Below are 19199 nucleotides of genomic sequence, written 5' to 3' on the forward strand. Positions count from 1 at the left end.
TCTTGCCCTTTGGGCAGGGGGCTGGACTCGATGATCTCCCGAGGTCCCTTCCAGCCCTAATGTCTATGAAATCTATGTGTGGCACATGACAGATCAGGGAGGAATCAGGCAGCACAGGGCTGGCAAGACAGGAAGCAGAAATCAGAATAGGAGATTGGGCAGCGAGTATAGAGTAAGGAACAGAAAGCAGAGCAGCAGATCAGATAGAGGAAGGGGATCAGAATGGCACTGGGCTAAATTGTGGCATGACTGCCAAAAAGACTGGCACTCACTGATCTATGGTACTGGTGCACAAGCATGACAATTAATATGGCTGTATTGTGTTATAAGTCCATTATCACGTGGGGATGACAGAGAACCTGGGCTTTACTGAATAACATCCTTCTCTTTGAGTTTGTATTAAACCAAATTCCCAGCATAGCGCTAGGGAATGCAGTGATGCTGTAGTGCTTGTTTGAGGGCTATCAGGTAACAATGAGGTCTTGACCTCTTATTGTTATTAAAAATCCCATGTCACAACATCTAATTTCTCAGATGCTTACAGCACAACAAGGAATAGAAATGTGCAGGATTGAAGCTCAGAAATAAATACAAAACACATTTCAGAGGCTATTTTTAAAATTATCACCTTATTTTTGGGGGGAGGGAATATAGTTACTATGATAGCCAATTTCATAGAGAAGTACTTTCAAACCTGTAATTGTATCATTCAGAAAATAGGATTATAATTGGTTATTGAAAGGAATAGCTACCATTTGGATATAACTGGTCAAAAAAAGCTCCAAGAAATGGTGTTCATTATAGACAAAATGAAACAAATCCCAAACATACTATGCTGGTACTTCTGTAAAAGTGGCCCTTAAGGTAGTTCTTTGTTTATAGAAATGAACCAAAGAAGGTTTGTATCAAAGTAACTTTAGCCTCAGGTATTTGTATAACATGAGATAAACATCCTTTTTGGCATTTCACAGATAACCTTATGAGATATGTTAAATATGGCACAAAAGTAATGATACCCTTCACAACATGCTCTTTGTTTCATGGTCCTTTTCTAGAGAACACAGTGTTCTGAGAGAAACCTTAAGACAATAACTGCCTGTATTAAGAAAGATAAAGAGTTATGTTCAAATTACTGTACTAAACAAGGCCCTCAGAGCACTGCAATGTACCTAGTGAATGGCAATTTTCAGTGAATATTGAATAAATTCTGCACTGAAATCCACTGGTTCTTTGGTTCAGCTGTTCTCTAAGGAGGAAAGCAGCAGGTGACTGATAAAATAACAGTGTGAAGTCTCAGGGGCTCTTGCCTCTGGCTTATTGTGCTACTGAGTAAGTGTCAAGCAGCCAGAATATTTACCTAAATGAGGCGACAAGGATCTCCCTACCACAGAAATATTTTGTTTCGGTACAAACTGACTGTAGTGGCTCTTACATATCCAAACTCCTTGGTGTAAGGGTTGTGATGGGAATGAAAGATGGGCATGGGGGGAAGCATGCCAAAACGGAAGGCAAGGCAAAGTACATAGGTCTCCATCAGACCCTAGGCCACTACAGCTGCTGGCAGCAAGGAGTGCTACTTGGAGCTGCCTTGAACCTCTTCTGTGTTACCAGATGTAGTAGTCAGGGGAACAGATGGCACAAAGCCAACTAATTACTTCTATGTGGTGAACTGTACATTGTCCCATACGTCGGAATAACTAAGGGAAAAATGTGACCCATAAGGCTGTGTGTATGATACCATTCTAAAATAAATGCTCTGGTTCAACCAGAAATTTTGGTCTTACTGCATGAATTGCTGTGTGAAATTCTTTGACCCGCTTATGCAGGAGGTCAAATCAGATGGCCTGGCCCTTCTGGCCTAAAAATCTATGAACCGCTGTAAATGGACAAAAACTTGTAGGTGGTTAAACAAATCATCTTAGCGCATATTAAAAAGGCAAGTACAAATAAAATCAAAAGCTTTCTGAACTGGCTTTTCCATGCTCTTTAAAACATGTCTTTGACAGCCACAAATGTCAATGAATAAATCCCTAGCAGGATAAATGATTAAGCTAAAAAAAATTCCATTGAAAAAGAAAAGCAGCAACTAAACGTTAAAACACTCCAGATGGACCATTTTTCATTTTCCTTTCACAGCCATGAACATGCTTAAGACAACCCTGGGGAAAAATGCGTACTTCTCAAGTTGTCACACTATTTTAAGTGTGGCCCCAGTTACAATCACTTTAACATAACTTCCCTGCTACACTGCTTTTCATTCTGGCACATGGTGGTTGGTTCATATTCATGGTGTCTCCCTTCTTATCAGCTTGGCAGCCTTGATGCATGTTTTTTCATCTTCCGCTGAAGAAGACAGGATTTATATGTGCACTGCAATATAGCCAGAAAAACACTGCCAACAGTAAGTCTCTAAAGAATGTGAAAACCAACATTCTAGTGGCAGTAAAGATGAGTAAACGTTGAATGATGGAAATAATGTTTATCTAAAAGCACTATTTTCTGATTAAGAATGTAGAAATTTGTCATGGGTAGATACTTTTTTTGGAAGCTTGTCAGATAATTTAAATGGAAAAACTAAAATAAAATTTTACAGTGTTCAGGCATAATTATTTTTTGTTTTCTGATAAACTCTAAGGAGGACAAACACTCTAAATAAAGTTGCATCAGTTTAAAGGTGTGATTTGTTTAAAGGTGTGATTTTAAAACAGTAATCAAAGGAAGTCTTCTAGGAGATGTTAGAGTCCATTTCAGCTTCTAATCCCTCAGTCAGACTCCTGTTCAGAAAAGTGTAAGCAAGCCTCCCTGCACCCACCCTTTCTAGTCTTCAATTCTTTTTAATGTAATAAATCCAGGAAAGGACGCCATCTTCCCAAACTATGTGTCTCTCAAAACCACAATGTCAAAATCATTCATAAATTTCTCCACAGTGGGCCAGATAATTTGTTTGACAGCCTCGCTACCTTCCAGACCAAAAGACTTTGGTTCTGTTCTGTTCTGACAACTCTAGGTAAAGCTCCATCAGTTTAACTAAAGGTGTGATTTTAAATCCTTCATTTAAATGGGTGCAAAAAGCTGTGAGAAACCTTGACCTTAAATCAGTAAAAAATGGCTTATATTGATTTAGTTTAGGAGCCTACGTTGATTAGCACAAGTTTAATCTAAACTGAAAGGAGACGTGTTTAAACTGGTATATGTGGGATTTTCCACCAGCTTAAAACTGATATAATTCCTTTAATTTCTATATGTAGGTAAAGAACTATAGTCCACACATACACCTATGCATATAGGGACAGTGCTAGAGAGACAGAATGAGGAACATGATGGTTTAATGAGGTAAGACCATCTGTTGCATGACTTTGGGATAGCTGCATTACCGAGGAGTGGAGAGCCCACCAGTGTATTATGCAGGTCATTCCAAACAGGTTCCAAAAAAATCTTTGTACGAAAGGATTCCAGGTCTAAGTAGGTTTTCATATCCTGTTTTATCTGAACATTGTCTGAATCATCGCTTCAGTCGTTCTTTGCTGAGACTGAAAAATTCCTTTTAGTATAGAGAAGGACCAAACCCACAGATACAAATCTGAACTGTTACTTGAAAGCAGCTAGCACTGCCAGGACAGTGCCAACTAATTCCCCAACTCTATCCTCAAAACTGTGCTTCCACCTTCCAGCTCCACTGTTTTCCAAATAGACTTCCTAACTAAGACTCTTCTGCCTGAGTTCCCTTCCTCTTTGCATGTTAGCTAAAGTTCTGACAGCAATGGGCACTGATGGGTAGCTGCCCTCACTCTAGTGAATTCAGTGACTGAGTTTCTACTGCCACTACCCGTCATGGGATGGATGTTCTCCTAAGGCCCCTTGACTGTGCCAGTTTAGCCCAATGGGCACCCTCAGGTTCTTGCCTGTCGCATCTTTGATGAAAAATATGAAAATAGGGAGGCTGCCTTTAAGTCCTCTTGGACACGGTTTGATAGACTTACTGAACCCTGTGGGCTCCTGGACCCCTTGTGGGTCTTGTTTCACAATGGGTATTTCGGGGGCACCCTAGCCTTATGGGCTATATGCATGGCTCCAGCCGCCCCTTTAACACACCCCAAGCCTCACATATGGTACCGAAGTTGTCTTGCCTAGGCCTTGTTATAATTTGGTGCCTCAGCCTCACTGGGCTCTCTGCAGCCCTGTCTCTGCGCCCTCTCTGTGCTGGGGTCCCCACGTTGCTGTGGGCCCCCAATGAGGCCTCCCCTTTCCCCAAATAGCCTCATCCAAACCACCAGTCTTATAAAACTACAAACAAAACCTAAGCCCCTGGGCTTTAACTTAACACAGGCACCGAAGGTGTGCTCTGCCCCTTTACCATTACCCAGAGCAGGGGTTAGTCAGGCCTTCTTCCCCCTTAGCTGCCAGCAGGGACCTGCCTCCCTCAGCTTCAGCCTGGGGTTTATATGGGCCCAAGGCCCTGCCCCTTCCTGCCAGCTGACCAAGTACAGGTGCTGATTAATTTCCTCCTTAGCCAGTTGCCATGGCAACCTGCACCTGGGCTTCTGCCTGGCTCTTTGGGCTCTCCCCAGGCAGTTCCCGCTCTTCCAAGAGCAGGGCACCTTAGTGTCCTGCGACACTATCCTCCTGTGGAAACATTGATTTTTTCCTTTTTTTTCTTATATTACTCAACTCACCTGGGTTGTCCTTGTCCCTGCTCTCCTCCTCAGCCTTTTGTGGTGTGGTTGCAGGAAAACAATGAATAAACAAACAGCTTTTCTTCAACAACATTTATATTATTTCCATAGGTATTCTTTGCAAACCAGCAACAGAAACTGACTTTGTAAACGCCTTGCAGAAGAATCATATGAATAAAGTGACAGACCCTGGTTCAGGAGGAGAGATTTTCTGTCAGAGTATTGATGACCACTGTTACTGTGACATAATTTGAAGGTTGTACCTAGCAAGAGACTCCCAGATGACCAGCTCGGCACATGTGTGAAGTACAGATGAGGTAGTACACTTGGCAGGCCCATGACCATTGCTTTTGATGTGCAGTCCTGCTTGATACCTATTTTTTGTCCCTGGGAGTGAAGATGGAGTTTTCTTCAAGCTGATGAAATGTCCTGTGCACAGCTGCCCTACATTTAGTTCTGTTCTTGTCGGCATGCTCCCAGTATTAAGTTGACATGAAAGTGGGTTCAGACTTCAAAGCTGTCGGGATGGGCAAGACACATCTATGCTTTAGACCAACCTATAGGAGTTAATGGAAAATTATATCCTAATTATATCCTAAGTTAAAAACATGATAGAAAGGGTATCACTTTCTATTATATTCCATAGGATTTTAAAATAATTTCTATAGTTTATTAAAATTTCAGGCTTTTCCATACTGAGAATTTCCTTTTTAGAATGAATGCCTTCCTCCCCACATGAGTACCAGCAAAATGAGTATTAGTGATTCCATCATATTGTGTTGCTCACAATATGAGCAACACAAGAATTTGTTAGCAAATTCTTTTGTCAGGTTGTTTTACCAGCTGAAATAATCCACTTGGCAACAGAGGAACTTAACCAGGAGAATTTAAAAACACCAGGGTTCTTTGTTTCACAGCCAGATCTGCATCTCTGAAATAATCTCTCACCACCAACCCATGTTATTATCCCTCTCTCTTTCTGCATCTTGCTACATTATTCTATCTTAATATTTACACTAAATATTGTTTACTCTAAATCAAATCTCCTGTGAACTCTAAGGCATGTCTATTCAGCCTCTGTGGCATGCTCAAGAGCATTGCCATGAAACATGACCTCCCCACTCATTCCTGCTCCACGTGCATAAAATAAGGTAATTTGTGGCCTTACAGCACTGCCCAATTCATGGAAAATAGGCATGCTCATGACAAGTGTTTCTGGGCTGCATGCTCAGTGCTGCTCCGACATGCCCACATAGCCTTATTGCCAGGACTTGGCATATGTGGAGTAGGAGTGAGTGGGCAGGGCTTGCTTCATGGAGATGGTATAGTCTAGTTCTCCAGTGACTTCTTAATAATTATACAAGATATGTCACATAGGTAACTGCAAGATGGCTGCCAACTGGAATGGTAGAATTGTGCACTTGGGGCAGGTTTCTATAACTGTAGCAGAGACAAGTCAGGGAAGGATGAGGCTGTGACATGAATGTAAGTGAAGACCTAGGCGGGACATTGCAATTGTATCCAGTAGACCACAATTGCTTTTGTGTTTTGAAACAAAAGAAAATTAAAGGGGAGGCTAATAATTGCTCGATTCTGATTTAATGGAGTGCTCAGCAGAACCAGGAATCCGTTCTCCAAAGTGCAGTATTCTGAGTACTGATCCCTATCAAAGCTAGCAGGCGTCAAAGGCACCCAGCACCTCCAAGGGCCCAGTCCTATAGGAAGGCTGGTTTATCTCTCTGCTCATTTCAGTACTGCTCTCTGCTAGTGCTCTCTCCCTTCCTTGCATCTCCTGAACTTCTCTCATGCTTAGTGTCTGACATTGATTCAGTTCCGTCCCATTTCATTGTATTACCCAGCTCCATATCCTTGTTCACTCCTCTGTAAGGCAAATTTCCTAAGCATCTCAGTACTATCTTATCCCTTTCTTATTTTCCTATACCTTGTTGAAATGATGGGGGTGGGGGGTGCAAGCAGAAAGCATCTTTTTGCCTCTGGTTGACTTAGATCTCTACCTTTTCTGGGAACTGTCTGTTGGAATGGCAGGTCTGTGGCTCTGAGACATGTGAATATATATATATATAAATATATATATATTTGCTTGTGCAACAAACCAAATTGCAAGGCAAGCTCTTCCAAGTGCCAGTACTCTGGACATTTTATGAAGCATTACTCCCCTTCTGTCCACCTTGCAGATCTCTGCAGAGCCAGCAAGGAACAGTGCCATAGGAGGCTGCAGTGCCCTCCCTAGTTGGACCTGTTTGCACATAGTCCTGATGGAGGTTCAGCTGAGGTGTTCAAGGGGATGGAGGGATAATGCTGTAGAAGTGCCATTCCCCTGCTTCTGTGCTGAGAGGGGTGTCTCTCCCTGCCAACTGCGTGTTTGTGCAGATAGACACCTCTTTCTTTTTTAACTTAACTCTCTCCCTCCACCCCAGTGAAAAGCAGAAGAAGATCTGGGATAAAGAGGGGTCTTTTAGTTTGGCATTCCCAGGATCCCTTCCCACACAACAAAAGGAAGGCAAGAAAATCCTTGAGTTTTTCACTTTTAAACATCCATCGTTCATAGACTACAAGAGGCAAAACATGGCAAAAAAATTCCTGTAGTTTCAGAGCAGACTGAACTATTTGAGGAATGACAGAAGGCAGATGCATAACTAGGGCAGGGCAAATGGGATAACCACCCCAGGTGCCAATTTGAGAGGGGGTGCAAAAAAAGCAGCTGCTGCTGGCAGCCACACAAATGCAACTGAATTTGCGATGGCAAACATTAAGTTGTTGCCCCTGAGTTCCCTGGAGCCCAGCTGCATCCATACACTGCTGGCAGAAGGAAGGGAAGTCTGCCACATTTGAAACTAACTCATTCAGAATGCATAAGTTTTCATAGGCACCAGCATACTTCACCAGATGCTATCATCTGATGTTTCACAGCATTCAACAAAGCAGCAGGCTGTTGTCTATGAAAGCTTATGAATGGGTTATTCTCTAAGGTGCCCCCTGCTGTGCCTTCTTTCTAACATGGCAAACTTCCCCACTCTGTCTGAGGAAAGAAGAAACAGGTGAGGTGCACTGGTCTAAACCAAATCACTGCTCTGTTATAAAAGTAACACATTTAGCTCTGTGACATCTCACTGTGTTTGTTCAGTTGTCTTCCTTTTCTTGAGGTACATGTAGTTCTTCTATTACAGCTTGTGGGGGGAAATTAGTTGAGTTCAGTCCCACAAGGTGCTAAGCACTATGGTGGATGTTGCTCAACAACTTTCAGTGTTAAGCCAATACAATCCCAGCATTTTTGTTTAGCTTCAGTGAACTGGAGTGGCATGAGAGACAAATGCATCCCCAATTAAGTGTCCTGTTTTCAAAAGTGGAAAAATGTGTAAGTGAGAAGACATTTAGAAATAGTGCTGTGTGACAAACAAGAAACATATTACTGCTTATGTATTTGGTGCCAAATTCTGCTCCCTTCCCTCATTGTGGTTGCATCTACACATGCATTAACATGCTTTACCTAATGTACATTAAATTTAGTATCTCCAGCATGAGGCACTAAATTAATGAACGTTAGACTGCCCTAATGCACAGCAGCACAAACACATACTTTTTAAGTGACGCTTAATGAGCAGTAGCCTATTTTATTGTGCATTAGCATAATAGCACTTTTTTAATGCAATGCTTTAATGCACAGTAAAATAAGCTACTGCTTATTAAAGTGCATGTGTAGACGTGCCCTGTGAGTTGTAATTTACACCATTAGTAGTTACACTGATCTAGGAATAAAGTACTAAAGACAAGAAAGGGCAGCAGAATGGAAATATATACCAGGTATTTTTATGTCTCACAGTCTGACAGTTGTGGTGCTGTGATTTGCATCTATTATTTGTGAATCCTTTGCTTTGTTTTTCAAATTTGCTTTCGTAATTTTAAATAAACACATCTGCTAATGAAATTCAAGGCAAAATTGTACTAGAAGCTGTTTCTTTTTGCTGCCTTTTGCTAGACTTTAATTTATCCTTTACATTAGGTTTCTGCTTCTGCTCTTTTGTTTTGGTGTATTGTTATAGTCTGCATTTAAGGAAGCATTTAGAAAGAAAGGAAACAACTGGCAAACAAAAGAAAATCCAAGTTTGTCCATTACATCTCTTCTTGGACCATGGATGGTTTCCATCATTCAGCAATTGGAAATTGCTACAGAATGGCTATTACAGGACTAGAGCAAAGATGGAGAAAGGACTAGTAAGGGAAACTTGATGACCTAAAAATAGTTGAACCCACCCCTGTCCACGGATCTAAAAATAAGGGTATCAGCTCTCTGCAGTGACCCAAAAATAATAAGGAATATCTCTCTTCCAAAGGTATTTGGCCAATATCCAAGACATGTTACATGGGAAATGTGACACTTGGATTACTATAACTAGAAAACGAGCCTTTCTATTTGTCACAGTTGTCATATTATACTAAGCCAGTTACTTCCCTTTAATCCCAATTAATACTTGTATTCTCCACTACCATTTGGTATTAGGAATGTGTAGCAGCAGTATTTTCCACCCGGTTCTCTGGTCAGCAATCTTTACAGAGGGTCTGGCTCTTCTCTGCTGATAGGAGCTATCTCAGGCAGCTGATAATTTTGGGCTCATCCCATGAAACAGCAGATGATTTCATGAATGAAACATAAGAGATATTGAAGAGAACTTCTGGCACCAACCCCAACAGAAGAAATCAATTTAGTGTTCATTAAAGATCCTGGGAGACTGCTGCTCAATACTTACATACAGAACATGTGCAGTCTAGGCAGTGGTAGTACAATTTTGCCAATGTTACCATGCCAGTGTACCTCTAGAAACTATTACTGTGAGTGAAAGGCAACTGCATGTACCCATGAAATGTTGAGTTTTCTGCTGACAATGTGGACCTTTGCCTATGGGCAACTGAGCATATTCTTCCAAACAACACAAGTTAGGATTATTCTCTACAAGCCTGAGTTGAGTTTTGGCACTCTTCCATCTAATGCCCTTAAGGAGTAAATATTTTGAGAAAAAATCCAAGTTGAAGTCTGAGAAATCTCACATCCAAATAAAACAATCCTTTGTCAAAGCTAATTTTTTCCATAAATTACTTAGACTTCATATATATCTTGGAACTAAGTTGAACTATTTTGACACAATGATTACAAATTCTTGAATGCAACTCGCTGTAGGAGACACTATTAACAGTTGGAGCAGTTATTTTTAAGGACAATCTCCATAGGATTATAGATTTAGAAAATAGGTTCTCATAATCCAAGGACACTGAAACTTTTGGGCACTTTACAACTTTTTTGTAGCTCTAGACCTGAATTATTTTCAAGTAGATTCCCATGTACAAGCTTCAAGCATTACATTCTGAACACAAATACAACATAAAACGAACTGAAATGGACCTCTGTTACACCAGGAAATAAAAGCAGGCCCAAAGCAAGCAGAGTACAACGTCTTATACAAATTATATGAGAAAAATACTTCTAAAATACATTTGCATTGTGATTAAGAAATTGCATCATCTTAAGATCAAGATAGCTGATGATGATCATATTAAAATGTAATAAAGAAATCATGCTAATGCCAAATAAAATATGAAAGAAGCTATATATGTTCTGGGTCATTATAGCATGCTTTGTATAATTCTAGGGAAAGCAAGGTAGAGCAGTATTCACCAAGATGATCATTTTGTGGGGTGGTCCCAGAGGTGGAAGCCCTGTTATACTGTCCAGCTCAGCTACATTTGAACCCTTACTACTGAGCTACCGGTGGATCTACAGTTCCTTTTGCTAGATGCCACTGTGCAGTATGGTCATCTGTGTTTTGACTGTGCTTCCTACAAGGTGGCAAATTGGATGGAAGGATCTGAAAATAAGGGGTCTCACAATACTAGATTCAGGCTACTCTAGCCAGTACTCAAGTAGTCCCATAGCTCATCCCGGACCACACCCACTCACAGCACTCTACCCTAGCACCTCCCGCTATCACCCACCCACATAAAATAGCCATCCCTCACAGCAGTCAGCCCTCCAAATGCTAGCACCCAACAACTCAGATAACTCAACTACCAAACCTACTAGTCCCAGACAACCTTCAAGCCCCCTGAATATCCCAGTGCTCCTCAGCATGCTTCAATATGCTCCTGCCTTCTCAGCTTCATTGTTGCTAAATTTGCTAAGTTTTCTGCAAAGCCAAATCTTGCCAGCAGGATGCATTCACCATAAGCTGAAGTTCATGGTGTTATACAAATTATATCTAAATATAATTAATCATTAGCTTTTTAGCTCATACATGGTGGTGCACTAAACTTCTGCTGTTCTGATCACTCACTCTGAAATGTGCCATCTCATTGGGATTACTGCTTTTACAATGTGGAATTTATAAACATAAACACCATGACCTAGGTTACCTAGGCAGCTTCCAATAGGAAGCATTACAGAATAATTCTGTACAGGATAATGCCCAGGAACAGAGCATAGTCTAGTTTTCAGGAAATGCCTGATGAGATAAAACAGCACATGTGGAAGAATGAATTAGGCCTGAATACTGGACTGTCTTGATTTGCTGTCATTTTACCCTTGCCCCGTGAACAGTCATAGCTAGAGCATTTCCTAAGCATAACTGATATAGCCATGACATCACTGACATGGATTCAAAAAGCATGTCTGTCTACCATACTTCCTAGAGCTACTTATTAATGATATGATAACAAGATGAATACAGTGAGCCATCTTATTTCTCTTAATTCAGTGTAAACCTGAAACAATTCAGCAGAGTCAGTGGGTTTCTCTGGATATGTGGTTATGTAAATCACATGATTTTGCCAGATGCATTTGGTAAGTTGCCTAACAACCCTGTGAACCCAATGAAAGAAGCAATGTATTGACAACGGATTCAAAGTGACAATAGACAACCTTTGCTCAACTCCTACCTAGCCACATGGGTATATAGTAAATATTAGTTATCTTGTGCACACACAAAACACTGAAGTTTCATGGGAGTGCTACCAATATATCCTGTTGTCCAAAGTCCACTGAAGACTCCATAACATTTCATGATAAATAGCCAATCAGTAGCTTCATTGTCAGGAGGTGCTACGACACCATCAAAAAACGGGCTTTTGCCATCTAGGCCTACACTTCAGCTCTTCTTTCCCACTCTGCAAAGATATTCTCCACTTTTTTTTTCTTTTTTGGAATTGCCATATTTACCTACAGAATTCTCCCAAATATGGTATTCACTAGGCATACACCTTCTTAATCATTTCATCATCAGTCTTCTAATGGTATTCTGCATTCTTTCAGCACAAAGCTTTAAGGTCTTTTACAAATTATCAGTAGAAGTAAACAGAACCTGGGGGTAGAAGCCCAATATGATTCAGTTTAATCCAAGCAAACTGTTGAAACAATGACTACTCCCCTTTTTTTCCTTTGTCTTTTTTCAAACCTCTGTGAGTTGTTTAAATGTTTCATTCACAACTATGCTTGCAAAAGTCTCTGATTTTGTTCCAAATTTTGCATAGTGAATTTGTGTGACTTTAGAGCAGTTGTTATTGTGCCTTTAGTTAGGTGTAAGAGCAGACTAAGGAGCTTTTAGGTGCTGTGTATTTTAAATATGTTGCTGGTATTATCTTGCAGGAAATAGCACCCAGGTTTAGGACAAACAAGCCTAACATGTTAACTGATAGCTGCACCTAACTAAATTGAAGGAGTTGGAGGTTCTCCAGGAAAGCTCAGGGTCTGCTGTGGTAACAGAGGGCATTTAAATATGCGCTCTGGGAGTGGGAGGGAGGCGCTTTAATTAGAGTATCCCCAAGAGCTGCTTTAATTAAAGTGCCTGGAGCATCTTGTGTATCAGCATCCCTGTGCTGAAAAATGGCAGCAGGGATGCTTTAAATAAATCTTGTTGCACAAGCTGTATTTAAAACATCTCCACTGCTGTTTTTTAGCTTGGAGACACTGATACACAAGATGCTGGAGTCTGCTAGAGTGCAATAATTAATGTATAGGCGCCTGGAGGATTTAATGTGCATTAACTGAAGTGTGTTAATGCACATGTAGATACATCTAGGATTCCCAGAGGGAAGGAAGCCCACTAGGATTTGTGATTGATGGGAGAAGCAGCCAGCGATATACTGGGATTGGTGGGAGGAGGAGCCAGAGATAAGGTTTCATTTGTGTCTGTGCCTATGGAACTATAAAAAAAGGACTTGGGCATGTGGAAAGGACAAGCCCAGTTACTCTGATACATACAAGCCTGAGCTGAGTTTTGACACTCTTCCATCTAATGCCTTTGAGGAGTAAATATTTTGAGAAAAAATCCAAGTTGAAATCTGAGAAAACAAACATCCAAATAAAATAATCCTTTGTCAAAGCTAATATTTCCATAAATTACTTAGACTTCATATACATCTTAGAACTAAGTTGATCTGTTTTGACACAATGATTACAAATTCTTGAATGCAACTGACTGTAGGAGATACTATTAACAGTTGGAAGAGAGCAGAATGCCTCAATACTGTAAGCTAGATCCTCAGTGGGTATAAAATGACATAGTCCTGCTAACTTCAGTGGAGCTCTGTTGATTTAAACCAGCTGCGGTGCTCCCTTACAGGATGACCAACTAGGATAATTGTATGTAGCATTTTTGTACCTGGTTTCTTATCCAGATTTTCCTTTTTAATTAAAATATAAGCCATAACTGCATAAATCCATAACTTCAATGGTGATCTGGCCAGAATAATGGCTAAGATCCAGTTCATACAAATCTGCAAGTGAGTAATTTTATGCCTATGAATAGTCCTATGCAGTGCATGCAAATGCTTGTTTGCAGACTCAGGTTCAGCAGTAAAGAATTCAAGACTGGGCATTTTAGGATAATTCTCTAGGGCTTTGTATTTTTTGGTTATTGGTATTGTGAAAGTGCCTAGGGTTCCCCAAGAGCTCAGCACCTAAGCAGCACTGTTCTCCTTTCAATTGATAATTGTTCTTTGGAAAAAAGCATGCAGCAATTTAGATTTAGTTTCCTTGTAAGATAGTTGATGGATTTTTCCCAGCAAGATCTCCTGTGCTTCTTTCTGTTAAAAAATGTCCAGTATCTATTAATTCTTATAAAAGGGAAGAGGGTTGTTGTTTTATTTCCAAATAGGAACAGATGTAGAATAGGAATTTTCAAGAGCATATAAGATACTTGCAAGCAGAAGTCTTGTTGAAAGATGTTAAACCCCTCCTGTTATTATCAGGCTACCAGAAGCCACAGAGAAACATTAGTAAAAATCTCTTGTACAAGGTGACTTTTCACCATGGGAGTCTTCAACACTAAGCCAATGCCCTGCCAAGAAATCACGGATGTTCGTCACATGAACAGGTGACTGTGGTTGTGAGGAGTGTGATGACAGTTCTATCTATGCCTACAATGCCTGTGTCTACTTGAGGTGCACTTGTCCACCTGTTCAGGCACAAATTTATTTAACTCTGTAATACAGGAATACTGAACCATGACATGTGCATTTAAAAGGGTATGTATTACAAAAGAACTGTTACCAACAAGACAATGACAGGAGGTAAGGGGAAATTTAAGTACTCAGCAGTCTAACCAGGCAAGCTAATGGCAGTTCATTGTGCTACCACACAGGTGTTAGAGCTCAGTTGTTTCCTTGCAAGTCCAGCAAGGATTGGTCCCTGGAGGAGTGTTTGCATTGGTTCCAAGAAATACCCTGCAGCTGCCTTGGATTAGGAGGCTCTGGAGGGAGTCAATGTATATTTGGCTTTTATCAGCATGAAGCTCAATGCAGGAAGGTAAGGGAGAATGTGGAAGGGAATAAGGAAATCTCTCATGAATGTGGGGTGCATACTGGGTACTACATAGATGGAGTAGAGCTCCTCTCATATCCTTTCCTCTTTGTCTCTTTGCTCATTTTATTGGGTTTTAGTTTAACAGATATAAAGCGTAAGAAAATAGCTGGAAGGATTACTCACAAATATCTGACTTCCCAACATACCTCTAAGGCATAATTACCTGATGTTTGCTGAACTGGTTCAACCTATTAGTATTCTAAATGATTTTCTAAGCTCACTCATGTGTGGAAGGGGCACTTATTGTATGTTGGAAAGCAAATGAGAGGAGAAACTTCAGCAGGGAAAGAGAAATAGGGTAGGGGCTTCTTTAAATTATGTTTTCTTCAAGGGAAATCAAGGACAAACATGCATGCCTGATGACTTGGAACTTTTGAACCTAAAAAGAAGGCAACTGAAAGGTCTTGAAGTACCAGTTTGAAATAAAGTAAAAATAAGCTGTTTTACAAGGTAATGTATGAATTATTAAACAAATGTTACCTGGCTGTGATAGTTAAAGGAAAAATTGTTGTTCTGCGTGAAACCAAAAGCCTTTCATGTAGGAAAGACCTTCAAGCTGCATTTAACTAATCAGCATTCTAGGATCAAATGATCTTATTTGGATTAGATTCTAAATAATCTGGGGTAATGTATATCAGAGTCTTAGATGCAAAATACAGAAGCTGGTATTTTTGTAATAGGATGCAGACTCTGCAAGGAGTCCTTTGTGCTGTACCAGCCAACATGTTGGTGTTCATTTATCCCAGCTACGATATTCTAAAAGTCTTTGCTGCAGATGGCAAGTTTTGAGAATGGTCTTCACTTGGGGACCCAGTCCAGCAAATTTTTGTTCACTTAAGTAGCCATATGCATACAAATCAATGATGTTAAGGGTGTTAATTTTAGTAGGCAGTAATTTGTTACTTTAATTATTTATTGTTACTTTAGGTATTTAGTGACTAGGCAGGTAGTTGAATGTATTGTGCAAAATTGTATATTAGCCAAATCTTGAGTAATTGATGGAATTAAAAGTAAATTTAACACTTATTTTGACAGAATGAATCCTGCTATAATAATGTAACCATTGATCAATGGTAAAAACATCTTCTAATGTAAAGAATTAAAAATGAAGGGCACAATTGTGTTTTGGCTTGAGGATCTTTTTACAGCTCTAGCTAATCTCTGTAAGCTTTGTGTAATACAGAGGAAGCAAGAGAGAAAAGGATTATGCTTCCTAGTGGTCACTAATGAGTTACTTAAATATTGACTGTGGGATGCTCAATTCAGGCTCTGAGCATACCACTTCTGCAGTGCTTCCAGTTCCACATCCTGACATGCCAATCAACATGAGAACATAATGGAGATATGATATATAATCACAGTTTGCACTAGGAAAAGAATGTTAATGAAATAAGAGTCAGGTGACACACAGCTATATCCACAGTACACTTTCTAGAGCAGTGGTACCCAATCTTTCAGCCCTACAGGCTAGGTGAGTCGTATGGGTCTGGTCCATGATAGTTTTGGTCCCCAGATCAAGCCCCATATACCTGGATTGGGCTCTGTGTGGCCCTGGTCCAGCTCTGTGCACTCCATCTAGTGTGCAGGGCCATATTATCTGACAGGTTCCCTATGGGTCAGGATATTTGACAACAGGAGTGGTTATTAATGCTGCCACCAATCCACTACTGCCAAATTTTCAGACTTGTGGGGAGCCTGGCATGCCAGATGACATTACCCCCTAGGTCAGATCTGGCCCACCATCTAGGGACTGAGCACTCCTGATTTAGAGGAAGATGAAACCAGGTGCACAGGCAGAATTGCTATATTAGCAGAACTGTAGAAAGTAATAGCTGTGCCCACCATTCCTTCTCTATGCTTCTAGCGTTGCTGGGGTTCAGTAGTTATATTCTGCATCCCAGCATAGAAGTGCTGCTAATGGGATATGCCATGACACATGGAAGAAAACTTTTTTTAGTCTTTCTCTTCTGAAGACTGGCAAATGATTTAAATATAGTGAAAAGGACAATAAATGCCCTGCTATATCAACAGCAAGCATAACTGCAGAACAAGACAATTTTGGTTTATCCAGGACTTGAAAGAACTTAACTAACAAAAGCAAAAAAATTACCCTTTACCTGTCTGTATAATCCAATGAATGAGTTATTTTGGTGGCAGAGATGGTGATAAAACCATGCCAAGGGTGTCTTACAAGATGTTGATGGTTCCAGTGAAGCATTCTTTATTATCTTCATGTGATAAATTATTGGAGATTAGTTTTCTTAGGCATGGTGGCAAATTAAAATGACATTTTAAACCAAGAAATGTAGCAATCAGAATCTATGATACTTGAGTCTGGTTTCCTTTTCGTTGCATATAAGGAAAACAGCTTTCACAATTCAGAGAGATACTCAAACCTGTTTTGCTTAGTGACAACTTCTGTGGTGACAGAATATTTAACAAGCCTATGGAAGTGATGCTATGCTGTCTAGTCTAATGTATCTGATTTATGCTTAAGGGCCTTCTTTTGTACTATGGTTTATCAGCCTGGATTAGAGCCACAAGAGGACCCTAGGCATCTTACTGTCACAATAGATGCTTGAGTCCAAAATGTGGATTCATAAAAACCCTGCCTTACCCTGGAGGTGCCTAAAATCCCTGGAAGTCTAAGTTTCTAATTGACCACCATGCACAAGAATCTCTAAGTCTTGCCTGCATTTAATAGTTCAGAATGTCTGACAGTGGTTCACAAACTGGACTCTTTTCCACATTTTGCTTGCAGGATGCAAATCTCTAGGTAGTCTTATAATATGTTACCCCCATGCAAGTAGCCTCGTGGCTAGTGTGGAATACCCAAGTATTTTATATAAACTAGCTTTTGGGAGACCTGGATTCAAATCCTTCCTCTGCCTTTGGAGACTTAAACCCATGGCTCCCAGAAGAGTGTCTTAACCAGAGAGCATGGGCTAGTCTGGGGGTGGAGAAAGCTTCTTCTATCTCTTCTACTGATGTTGTTCTACAAGGTATGTATTAATTAAATAGTCAGTGGGTAAGAATGGGAATGAAAGTGAACTAATAATCTGGGGACATCTACACAAGGCACACTGTTGCTGTAGCAATGAGCTATGGCAATGTAGCGTCCATGGGCATGAATCATACCACCGCCGCTAAAGCACAGTAGGGTTGGAAATGACCCATGCACCACCAGGACTGTGCAGTAGCAAGTATTAAATGACTGTGCAGTAACACCTGCACAGCTGGGCACGTGTGTAGATGTGCCCTGTAACTCGTAGTTTGGGTACTTACCCGAGAAAGAAGAGACCTGGATGCCAGTCCCTGCTCTGATGAATACTTAAGTATTTTTACATAAAACAGGGCAACTTCAACAGGAAAGGTTTACCACGCCCTACTTCAGATTCCCCTATACCTAGTAGTTAAGGTGTTGTCTTGGGATGTGGGAGATGTGGTTTTATGACCCGTCAGGTAGGGTGGGATTTTGACCTGGGGCTCCCGCCGGGTGAGCACTCTAACACAAGGGGGTTAGAGATGCAGCCCACAGACTGGATCTTGGCTATGGAACCATTTCATCCATCTGAAGTAGGGTGACCATATTATTTTTTTTAAGGAAATTTGGGACACTGCCCCCCCCCTCCCCCAAGTCAGTGATGCTACTGGAAGCAGAGGCATGGTAGCGGGGTGCAGTCCAGTGGGCAGGCAGAGCGGCATGGTATGCCAGGCAGGCAGGTGGGCAGGTATTCCCACCCACACCTGCCTGGCTCAGGTGCTCCTGAACAGTGGCTGGAGGCTGGCAGGGGGTGGGCTGGGCACCACTCCTTCTGCCTGAGGTGGGAGGGAGAGCACTGCTATGAGTTGACAGCTTGTGTGTGTGTAGTGCTCCCCTGACCACAGTGCCCTGGGTGGTCACATCACCCACTCCACTAAGGCTGGCAAAATGCGGCAGACAAGATCACCCTGCTGAATTCTTTTCTCAGTGCCAAGAGAATGTACTAACATTGTTAGAAAAACACTGAGAAAAGAATTTGGCAGAGTGAATTTGTATGCCACACAGTGTTGGTCTTAAGGGTGAACAACATGGGTGACTGCCCAGGGTGCCATGGTTGGGGGGGGGTGCCACAAATGCACATGCCCTTCCTCCCCCCCCCCCAATCATGTGAGCTGCCTGTGCTCACAGCAGTGCTCTTTCCCCATCACTTGCCCTGGCTGATCCCCACCCTAGACACGGGGAGTAGTGCCCAACCCAGCCCACCCTTCATCTCCAGCTGCTTCTCAGGAAGAGCTGGGTCAGGCATGTGTGCGTGGCAGCAGTGGTGCCTGCCTGCCTACCCACCTAGCACACCATGCCACTTTGCTTCCCTGCCAAATTGGGCTCCACAGACTTGTGATTCTAGGATTTCTGTTTGAATTTTTGCCAGCTACCCAGGACAGCCTACAAAATCTGGGACTGTCCAAAGCAAACTGAGACTTATGGTCACCCTAAACTTACAGGGCTCCTAGAGTGCCTGGGACTCTGGAGGCACGGCAAGTGAGGTGGGCCCGTTGCCAAATTTCTAGCTACGGAGCCCTATTGGGGATGTCAGTGGCAAGGTGGGCAAGTGAAGGCTGTGTTAACCCCCTTGCTGCTGCTGCTGCTGGATCTGGCCTGCAGGGATCCTCACAGT

The 19199-nt window shown here is 41.5% G+C and overlaps 1 long non-coding RNA gene across 3 annotated transcripts in view; it reads left to right on the forward strand.

Annotated features, from left to right (window-relative positions):
* The window catches only part of LOC109308335, a 111876-nt gene that overhangs the window by 65121 nt on the left and 27556 nt on the right, over positions 1-19199 (forward strand). The window contains exons 4-5 of one of the 3 annotated variants that reach the window (XR_002100581.1): positions 11438-11523; positions 14873-14991. The exons of the other annotated variants lie outside the window; for them this stretch is intronic. This is a non-coding gene — a long non-coding RNA (uncharacterized LOC109308335). The remainder of the gene's footprint in view (positions 1-11437; positions 11524-14872; positions 14992-19199) is intronic. 3 annotated transcript variants of the gene reach the window in all.

Source organism: Crocodylus porosus, unplaced genomic scaffold, assembly GCF_001723895.1.
Source record: "Crocodylus porosus isolate Cpor-Errol unplaced genomic scaffold, CroPor_comp1, whole genome shotgun sequence".
Lineage (NCBI taxonomy): Eukaryota > Metazoa > Chordata > Crocodylia > Crocodylidae > Crocodylus > Crocodylus porosus.